The 8186-nt window shown below is 37.7% G+C and overlaps 1 pseudogene; it reads right to left on the bottom strand.

The window, feature by feature from the left end:
• Positions 1–668: 668 nt before the first annotated feature.
• On the bottom strand, positions 669–4450 carry LOC132619886 (uncharacterized; annotated as a pseudogene).
• Positions 4451–8186: the final 3736 nt, after the last annotated feature.

The raw sequence follows: 8186 nt of genomic DNA, 5'->3' as shown, positions 1-8186 counted from the left end.
AGTAACACTACTAAAAAAATAGCGTTTAGTGACGGACGTATTCCGTCGCTAATCAGCATATATCTGTTGCTAAACATGTGTTGCGACGGATTGGCGACGGATTAGCATCTGTTACGATTTTGCGCGTTGCTAACCTATTAGCGACGGAAAATTTAAATCCGTCGCAAACTTAGCGACAGAGTAGCGACGTATGAGATCTGTTGCACATTATAGCAACGGATTATTTTTGTTGCTATTGTTATAAATTCCGTGACTAATTTCATATTTCATTTCGTCGTTTTAGTAAATTAGCGACGAAAACCATTGTCGCTAATCCGTCGCAAAATATTGAATTATTTGTGCCTGCATTTAGCGACAATAGAATATTTGTCCCTCTAGCAACGACCAAAATCCGTCACAAATCTGTCACAAATTTTTTTCTTCTATTTTTTTTAAATAACCTGTTGAAACATACTAAATACAAATTAATAAATACCCTTAAAAATAACTGACATTCACATAAAATAATATTTATAAAAAAAATTCAAAATAGATAGCGAAATCCCAATCGTTAAGTCCAAAACACCGACAACACCAAGCTATCAACTACCAAAAGAACCCACACATCCATCAAGTATTGTTAGTGCATAAGTTTGTTCTTTCCAACAAAAAGCGGATAACATAAAAAACTAATGCATGGGTGAAGGACTACGATCACCATCAGAAACTAAAGGATCAACATCATCAACGTTGACAATAGTAGGAGGAGACACTATGGGTGTCACAACTGATGGTTTGTCGACAGGAGTATTTGGATGATGTGATGGTGAAAAAATCACTCCGCGTGCCTTCTCAATAAATAAAGAAAGCAAGCGATCAGTCGGTGTAGGAATCAATCGCATCACTAACTCCTCCATATTTTCTGTAGGGGTTGATTGAGAAGTTGAAGGTGCTGCTGATGCTGAAGCATTAAAGGCAAAATTGACGCAAAGATTCGGCCCATAATAACTTTGTGCTTGAGATCCAAGACCATATATTCTTCTCTTCCTTGTTCCCCCCAGCAGCTTCGTAATATGCTTCACATTGATCAATATCAGACTGAGACTGTGATTTTTCCCGTAATATTTCTTGATATCTTTCCTGTAATAATTAGTGAAATTAAAACATCAAGAATACTAACCATTCAATTTTACCAAATAAAAAGATAAATTAATTCCAAAGATAAGAGAGCAGATATTTATCCATTTTTCGTTGGTGTACAAGTAATACAGACTAACAGGCACAAAGTTGCATAAATGCCGCACTTGTTGCTGCTGCGAGTCAGCAGGGGAACGACGAACATCAATTAACTGCACAATTATGCTAAACACAGTCTTTATGCTCATCAGTTCATCAGTCTTAACAACATCCTAAGCCAGATTTCTGTTCATTTATATCCAGGATTTCTTTCACAAGTTAAGCAAAGGATCATGCTTCATGGTTCACATGCTTCAGGTAAGAAAAAGAAGTCAAAGCTTGCAAAACAGCAAAAGGAGCATGCTAAGAAGCTGGTAGCCATCAATGAGCTCAAGAAAAAGAGAGAAGAAATGAAAATTCAATTGGCAAATAAGGAATTTTCAGAGGAAAAGGAAGAGACTTTCAGAAAATTGACTGAGAAGTATCAAAGTGAAGTTGAGTTCAGTCATTTTTCAGAACTACCAAGTACTGGAAGAAGGCTTATCAACATGGATAAGTTTCATATTCCCAACGTTAGCCATATTCCCAACCAAGTACTGCTATTGTATGGTTTTTAATGGGTAGTATTAGCTATGCTCATTCCTATTGAAAACTTGCAATATCTGGCTAAGTTTGACACATATAGTAATACAAAACTACATAGCATTACAACTACTGAGAGGAACAAGAAGCACTTACATATTGAGCTGGTTTGATGACACTGGTTTGTGGTTAACAGCAAACAAATGCATGGAAGCAAACCAAGTTCATATAGTGATAGGTGCTGGGCAATGATTCATAGCATAGAATTTGTTTATTGTTGTGCTTTTATTTTGACAGTGTTACTTGTACAGCTGATTGCTTTCGTTTGATATATAATAATAACCACTAAGCAACTTAGTCGTATATTTCACTGCAGAACACCAGACTATCTAACAGGATTCATAATGTATGCTTCACATCTTAATATGGATCCTACATAGCTTTACAAACATATCACAACCATCATACCAGTCTTTAGGCTAAACACAGTCTTTAGTTATCATTAACCACACCTTTACGAGACGTCGACAAAACACTGCTGTTTACAGCAGCTAGGTAAAAGATTCTCCATTAATTCTGAAATTCTGAAATTAGTTTACCACACCTTTACGAGTCATTAGTTTAATTCTGAAATTATAAAATTTTGAACTTACATGGACAGCTCGGGCACGCTCATCAACAAAAGATTCTCCATCATGATCATGTGTATGGACATGCACATGTACCTCACCTGGTGTTGGATCTCGACCCTTTGTAACAGCCTATGCAAAAGTTACTCATTTCAGAAAATTACACCAAGAACAATAGCAGTATAACCAGCAATAGAAAAATCTAAATAATTCAAGAAAGACAACAATATAGTAATCAAGAAAATAGCAATATATATACCTAGGTAAACCAGAATCAAGAACTGCAAAAAACACCTTGAAAAACCAATTTTCAAGTAGTATTTTTCAAGTAGTAAATATAAAAAATTTAAGAGTGTATGAAAAGAAATATATATACTTACAAGTCTCTTGCGATGCTCCCCAATGCAGATAGAGCCACCCGTGTGAGTCCCGGCAGCAACTTCTTTCCCTCCGCAATGATTCTTTGTATTTATCTCCGACTTTTCGACACACTTAGGATCCGCCCAAAGTTGCAACCAGCGTTCCCACACATTATCAGACACATAATCCGGCTTAATCCTTTTTTGTTTAATTTTGCTAATGAAATTCCTATACTTTGTTGCTACCTTAGTATTCCAATGTTTTTTTATTACACTCTCAGGAATCGAAGATTCCCAATGGTATGTCTTCTGAAAACAGTTTATAAACTAATATTATTAGTATCCTAACTATAAAAGCTAATACACTTATAAAACGAATTATGATGAAAGTTATACCTTGAATTCCCCAAAATAAAAATTTCTAGTATCTTTTGAGACACCTTTCCAATTGATTCCATTGGGATCAAGTTGATTTTTGAAAGATGCGGATATGGTATTAGAGCATTCTTTAGAAGGTTCCAACCTGCATAAATTTTAAAATATTATTTCAAGGCCTACCACAAATTATATATAAAAAAAAATACAAGCATGGACTAACCCTGCAGGAGTAAGAGTAACAAGTGTAATTGTCCGCTGCCTACGACGACTACTGGACTCTTCTTCGCTGACAGTGTTGCTCTGGTTTGATGTACCCTTATCTACTGGGCCGCTCAGATCAGGTGTAATGGGAGATAATTCAGGGATGGTTGGGTTACTACCGTGATCTGACGCTTGAACCGGTGGCGTACCTAAAGTTTGAACATGGTTTATAGAATCTGGCCCACCTATGGAACTCGTACCACCTTGTTGAGGACTACCTCGACCTTTTCCTCGAGCGATATCTACAAAAAAATGTGGACGTGAGGAAATTAAAGCAACCATCAGTAAAGAGGTTTTTATACAAGCTGTTTGCAAGTCTACAAATATGACTAATCATGATTTACAAAATCTGCAGCTTGATTTACAAAATCTGCAGCTTGTTACACAAGCAAACCTAGAATTTATAGTTTCTATTATGAGAGACAGTAATAAACAGACCTGAGGCTTGAACCGGTGGCGTACGTAAAGTTTGAACTTGGTTTATAGGATCTGGCCCACCTATGAAAATCGTACCACCTTGTTGAGGACTAACTGTGGTAGGAATGGGAATGGTAGGCATGTTTGCACGACCAGTAGAATCACACCTTAATGAGGACTTTCCTACACGACCTCCGCTACCTCGACCTCTTCCTCGAGCCATATCTACAAAAAAAATGTGGACATGGTTAAATCCAAAGCATGACTGTCAAAATATCCAAAGCCGGATGTCACAGTCATGACAGTTTAGCATGCTTTGGGTGTTTTGCAAAATTTAAACAACGAATAAGGATGTTTCAAACAGTCATGATGAAACAGTCATCCTTAAATAAATCCGGACAGTCATGATGCTACCCACTCAAACAAGTCACTTGCATTGAGATCAATCTTCAAACAGACAGACAAACACACACACACTGTATATACCTATTATGCACACATTCAGCAAACAGCAGCAAAATTTTTAAATAGCCAAATAACAACACTAAGTTGCAGTTTTAAATCACAATCTATAGAGATCAACTTCTGTGGCAGCAGTAGCACAGTTACGAGAAAGCCTAATTTCTGTACCAACTTCAACAAAGACAACAACATATGGTGGTTTCATGGTTTACTAGTTTAGTTGTTGGTTTACAATTAACACTTTGATTAATGTGATGAGGAAAAAAAAAAAAAACCCCGATGGAGCAAAAGGTTACTGGTGGTTGCTGTCTGCTTGATGAATTACTTCACTTAATGTGGTCTATGAATCAAAGCTAAAGGAATGGTGGTTGCTGAAAAAAAAAAAAAAAAAAAAAAGAACCCTGGTGTGAACCAGGAAGGAAATAGACAAAGAAGGCTGGAGGTTTCTGCTAAACTCCTGAATACTACTGCTGATGAAAGACAGTAGGGTGTCGAGGTTCTGCATGCTCATGGACAGCAAACTTTCTTCACTGCCAACATGTTTTCTACTAATGGGAAGTATGGAATACAGGAGTAGAAAATCATATATGCTGTAGTGACACAGGATATTTTTCAATAAAATGTCAATAGAGGGAGAAAGTACATAGGCTGCTGGTGGCTGTGGTTACCTATGATGAAGTACTGCATTTGGTATGGTTTGATCAGCTGAGTCAACACACTGATCTGTTGGTTAATGATGCTCATATGCAACTGGTGGTAATAAACAGATGCTTCCTTCTTGCTGTTGGTGAACATCAGAAAGGGAAAATACACACTCAGACACACACACACAAAAGAGAAAGGGAAAAAAAAATCACTGCTGTTTACATTCAATGGACAGTAGCAAGTGCAAAGAGCTGTTGTTTGGAAATTTAGAACCATGCATGGGCACAAACACAAAGAAATGATTCACAGGACAGGACCTATTACAAAGCCCAGAGGTGACAGGCTAAAATGAGGTTGATCTAGTGTTATCATGGCAACTTTTTGAGGACTTGGAAGCACAAGGTGGCAACTTTTTGGGAGGAAAAAAAAAATATATATATATATATATATATATTTTTCTACTTCAGAAGAAAGTACTTTTTTTATCACTTAAAAAAAAAGTACTTTGTTTCAATTGATACTTTTTGAGAGAAAAAAAAAGTATTTTTTTCTTCTTCAGAAGAAAGTACTTTTTTTATCACTTAAAAAAAGTACTTTGTTTCAAAAAAAAAAAAAAAAAAACACCTGCTGGTGCGATTCTGCGAAACATCAAATGATGAAGCGTAATGTGAGACGGGGATGCAATCTGATACACATGGAGTATTGGCCAAAGAACACATGAAGGAACATTAAGCAGTAACATCATATGCAGCAGTGGTGAAAATGAGAGCACAGATACTTTGCTTCTTCGGCAGACAAAGTGTTACTTTAAAGAATCAACTTCTAAAGACTCTAATCAAGTTTTGGTAAACATGACCAATTTGTAGATTTTGGCGGATTTGGAACGTGAATTTGGAGTCGCATAAGAAGCATAAAAGGTATGTAAGGTTTACCCTTCCTTCTTTGGCATGTCTTAGATGTAATAGGATTGGATACGGGCCTCGGGGACGATCCTATCCCTAGGAATCCAAAATTGAATTTGGCCCTTTTTCATTCAGTAAGATTGAATTCAAAATGTTACCAAATGTTGAGAAACTACCTAAACAGCTAGAAATTGCACCAATGAGATCCGACTACCCTAAAACCCTCACAAGTGACGTCATGAAGTGTAATGTACATAAATTTGGTACGCCGCCTCATTTGAACCGAGGTGGGCCCATTGTCCCCGGATTTTCCTTATTGTTCCGTTTAATCTATTTTGTAGCAGAATCCAAAGAAAACTTTTGATCCTTATTCCGTTCATCGAATGACAAGTACTGTAACTATGCTAACAAGGATACTTCTATGATGACAATGATAATGATGATGTTAAGAAAGAGAATATGCCTATGATAATTACGATAAGAATGATTCCAAGACTAAGAGTCTTGAGCTAAGAATCTAATGAGAATGTGAAAGTGTTATACTAGTTCTTGAACCTCAATTCTATTCCTTAGCTATGACACTAATTTCTAAAAGACTTCAAAGCATATGAATTGGCGGTTATAATGCCATTGATTTCATTCTATGCTCTCTCTTAAGGCTATTTTCCGTTGGTAGTCTCACCTTAAAATACTCGTTCCTTCAAGGTGAGACAAAGCACCCATGATTATTCCATAATTTAATCGGAGGTCACCGACCTTATGTCACTCCGATGGACACATGACTTTCTTTGGGCTCTCATGCATGCCAATTGTATGACACATGTATATGAATGTGAATATGTATATGTATATGTATATGGGGAAAGGGGAAGGGCCACTGTTATATCACCACCTGATTCAGCTGGATTTCGTCCCGGACGCGGGATGCCCGGACGCGGGATATGGGAGAGCCGGATACGGCGTCTGTATATGTGATATATATATAATATGTTGGGACACTGTTGGGGAGGGGGGTGGGAGAGCCGATGTACTCGGCGTCTGTGAATGTAAATAAAGAACACCGTTTTCTGAAAATGTTCTGTTTTCTGTATATGTAAAGAAGAAGCACCGTTTTTCTGAATAAGAAACTAAGCATGCATGGCATCCGCAGAAAGGCATTCATATGTACAGGTTACATCTGTCCCAGGATAATCTCCATATGTCTATTCCGTTATTATTCATACTGTATATTCCTTTATTATGTTACTATTCATGCCTTACATACTCAGTACATTACTCGTACTGACCCCTCTTCTTCGGGGGCTGCGTTCATGCCGCGCAGGTACACCAGACGAGCCACAGCTATCATAGAAGATGATCCAGCGGAGTTGGCAGGCTCCACTTGTTCTGGAGTGTTGCTGAGTCAGAGTATCTGAGCTATGATGTTTGTTTGATGTTAGAGACTTTGCAGACAGAGTCGTCGGTATTGGGTTATCAGTCTGTAAGCGGCTCCAGCAGCCGATATGTTATTATGTTTCATGTCACGAGTCTTATATGATATCAGATTTTACTTATGAAAAAAATATATATATGGGAGAGCTTGCTATGTATTTCTTTCTTAATTGATTCAAGAGTTTCTATATGTAACAAGAGTCAGCGGGTTCGCTCGGCTCCAGATATGGGGTCGGGTGCCCATCATACCCTAGTAAAGTCGGGGTGTGACACGGGAAGAAAGGTATTGATCACGCAATGGTGCAAAAGTACGAGTGACCGCAAGAATAAATGGTACAAGTGCGGCGAGTGAACTGTTATTATTTTACTGTAGGTTGAGGTCGGAAATTCCAGTATAACGATACTCGGAAAATAAAGAGAGTGTGAGTAAAGGGAAGATAGGAAGCTTAAATGTCGGAAAAGAGGAAAGTTAAGAAAACCTTAGTAAGTGAAACCCCCGCGAGAAATTAATGGTAAAAAAATACGAGACCACTAGGATGAAAATTCAAGTAGGCATGTGAGACGAGATAGAGTGAGGTAAAAGGAAACAAGGAGCAATGTGGAGAGGTTGAGAGTTGATTTCAACAAGTAGGTCTAAGAGAATGGTGACCAGGATAGAGGAATGTGAAGTAAGAGAAGGAATGCTCAGGATGGTGATGGTGTTAAGATGAAAGATTTGTAAAAGGACAAGTATGTAGCTATAGTAATATGCTTAGAGGTTTAAGAAAGTAACGGGTCGCTTAAGAAATACGGACGCACAGCTACAACACGAACACGTAGTTAAGAAAGAATTACGAGCAAGAGAGCTAAGCAAGTGAAAGGACGCATAAAGGATAGAAAGGTATGGAAATGTGGACAAATGAGGACCTAGACAGGAAGTAACACTACTAAAAAAATAGCGTTTAGTGACGGACGTATTCCGTCGC

Source organism: Lycium barbarum, chromosome 11 (genome assembly GCF_019175385.1).
Source record: "Lycium barbarum isolate Lr01 chromosome 11, ASM1917538v2, whole genome shotgun sequence".
In the NCBI taxonomy this organism is placed as follows: domain Eukaryota; kingdom Viridiplantae; phylum Streptophyta; class Magnoliopsida; order Solanales; family Solanaceae; genus Lycium; species Lycium barbarum.
Note: the sequence above shows the minus strand (reverse complement) of the source record. Positions and strands in the feature narration are given on the sequence as shown.